The 2,898-nt window shown below is 48.8% G+C and overlaps 1 pseudogene; it reads right to left on the bottom strand.

Moving 5' to 3' along the window:
* Nucleotides 1-313: 313 nt before the first annotated feature.
* Nucleotides 314-2,150, bottom strand: LOC119361391 (annotated as a pseudogene).
* Nucleotides 2,151-2,898: the final 748 nt, after the last annotated feature.

The following is a 2,898-nucleotide window of genomic DNA, read 5'->3' as shown; positions in this document are numbered from 1 at the left end:
CTGAGGGAGGGAGAGGGAGAGGAGAGGGCGAGGCGATGCGGGCGGGGCGGCGGTGATGCGGGCGGGAGAGGGAGAGGAGAGGGCGGGGCGATGCGGGTGGGGCGGCGAGGACGAGGGAGGGGGCGCGAGTGCGGGCTAGGTCATCTCCACGCGGGCCGGCGCCTTTTATACCCCACGACGCGAAATGACGAAAATGCCTCCGGCGGGGCAGTATAATTACGCGCGGTGGCACGGTCAAGGTGAAACTGTTCATTGAAACAGTAACTTCTTTTTATCCGACGGCTGCGGTCATTCCAGGGCTCGATCCGACGGCCTAGATCCAATCAAGCACGCGGATCCAACGGCCAGGAATCGAAACGGCTGAGGAGCCGGGAGGATGACCGGCATCCTTATTTCTCGATAAATCAACTAAAGCAATGGCAACAACCTCAACCTGCAGAGAAAAAGCTAGGCAGATCATTCTCTGTGCAATCTCAACTAAAGCAATGATGACAGTCACGGGCAGCAAAAATTAAGCAAAATACGCAAGGTAAACATGAAGATGTGACTACTGAATACTGGCCATAAAGAAATGGTTGAGGCATGTTAGAAACTAGTAAGAAAATTAACTCAAAGATTCAACTACCAAAGCTATTCTGTGTAGGATTTTTTTTTTGTGTTGACACCATAACATATTGTAAAAACACAAAGGCAACTTCAATAACATTACCTCTGGAAGTTGAGGTGAAGCCTGCTGCTGAGTATTCTTCTCCCTCTGCTCCTGATGGCCAGAACCTCCGGTGGGTGCCTCTGCCTGGGCCTAATAACAAAAAAAGAATGAATTTTAGTGCCCCTGAGCATATTGCAAAAGCATAGACGAAATTTCAATGTTTAAGTGCTTCCACTTCATAAATATAAATCTACTAAAGCAATGGCGACAACCTCAACCTGCAGAGAAAAAGCTAGGCAGATCATTCTCTGCACAATCTCAACTAAAGCAATGATGACAGTCACGGGAAGCTAAAATTAAGCAAAATACGCAAGGTAAACATAAAGATGTGACTACTGAATACTGACCATAAAGAAATGGTTGGGGCACCATAAGCAAGTCTGCTCTTTATCGACAATTTCTCAAGGGTACACAAATTAAGGGTACAGAAAATGAAACTACCAAGCACACTAATGGCGGCACTACGGAGTGTTTACAGAAATCAAATAGTGCATTCAGATCTGTATGATGTCTTAATGACAGGTTAGAGAAGGTGAGGTGAAGCCTGCTGGCTGCTGCTGATGGTAGAACTCACAGTGAGGTAGAACCTTCTTCCTGGGCCCAATAAGAATAAAAGGATGGGTTTTTTATCTTGACAAAATGTCTTAATTTTCCATTCATATGCAGTATTGTCACAATACGGTGAAACAGTCCACACAAAATCTGACCACATTTTTCATTTCATATTTCCTAGATACTAAATCTGACATGAAAGAGGAATCAAATCCAAATGCCAACGTCCAACTTGAATGAGACTCGCATTACATAGCTGAACAGAGGTTGCTCACCTTGCCGCCGGTGCTGCTCCTGCTGTGCACCCAAGTCAAGAAGGCGTCGAGTAGTCCCCTCCACGGCATGGATGCCGCCTTCTCGCACAGGAACTTGATAAATCTCCTCAATGTTGTGTCCTGGGGCGGCGCAACCACCTCATCTCCATCGGAAGCGGACGCCTTGTTCTTGGCAGAGGCGGACGCCTTGGTCTTGTGCGGGACGGGCGCCTTGTTCTTGGCAGAGGCGGACGCCGTGTTCCTGGCCGGGGCGGGGGGCGTGTTCTTGGCAGAGGCGGACGCCGTCTTCTTGGCCGGGGCGGGCGAGGGTTCTTGGCATCGTCGGACGCAGAAGGGGGCACCCGGCGCCGTGTCCCTGGCGGCGGTGAGCGCGCCAGCTGCAGCGCGGACTCCCCCGCCTCCTTGGCCGCCGAACCTTTGCCCCGGCTCGGGGCCAACTTCTTGTTCGCCATTCTCGCCGACCAGGAAGGGTTCTTGGCCGCCGGGCTCCGCTCGGGCGTGGCGGGGAGAGCTTAGGAGAGCAGCGCGGCGGCGCGGCTGACCAGATTGTAGAGTATGCTGGAGTTAGGGTTCGGGTGAGGAGGTGCGAACTGGCTGACGGTGGATTTCTCGGTTTCCGGCGAGGTGGCTGGGGGTGGGGGCGGTGGTGGATTTCAGGCAAAGTGTGCGGGGGGTGACGGGGGAGAGGGAGTGACGGGAAGGGAGAAGAGGAAGCTGTTTTATGGGCTGGAGAATCTTGTCTCATGGGCCTGCGAGAAATATCCGATGACCGATGGGCATTCAGCCCAATAGCTGCCTCTGTTATCTTTACGAAGCCCATTTTCAACCTTTTCCATTTAGCTTCTTTTTTTTCTTTTGGCCATAGGTCAACCTATACAAAAGGTAAACGAGATTGCTAAATCTCAGTCGACTGAGACTTAACCAAGTCTCAGTCGATGCTATATTCATGGATCTTATGTTGAGATCCGTGCAAAATTTTCTTTTTAGTTTTTTTACATGTTATGTCACTTGACTTAGACTTGATTAAGTCTCAGTGGAGTGAGACCTAGCCATACCCAAAGGTAAAATATAGGTCCCTCTCTCCGTAGCCGTATGACTGTCGTCTAACATCCAAAATTAGCCACTTTGTTACTCCTCAGTTTTTGAAATCAATCCACACTACACAGTAGCTCCACTTAAACAAATATATTGGGATGCCCCTAATCTTTCCGATATTTACAAAAAAATGTTAGAATGGTGATTTATACCCTAATAATGCAGCAAAATTCTGAATATTACACCAAAATTCCTCACCCGTGTATAAAAATATACTAATGCAACAAAACATTACAACATTATTAAAAAAACTAATGCTACAAAAAG

Source organism: Triticum dicoccoides, chromosome 2B (genome assembly GCF_002162155.2).
Source record: "Triticum dicoccoides isolate Atlit2015 ecotype Zavitan chromosome 2B, WEW_v2.0, whole genome shotgun sequence".
Classification (NCBI taxonomy): Eukaryota; Viridiplantae; Streptophyta; class Magnoliopsida; order Poales; family Poaceae; genus Triticum; species Triticum dicoccoides.
This window is presented reverse-complemented; position numbering and strand designations above follow the sequence as displayed.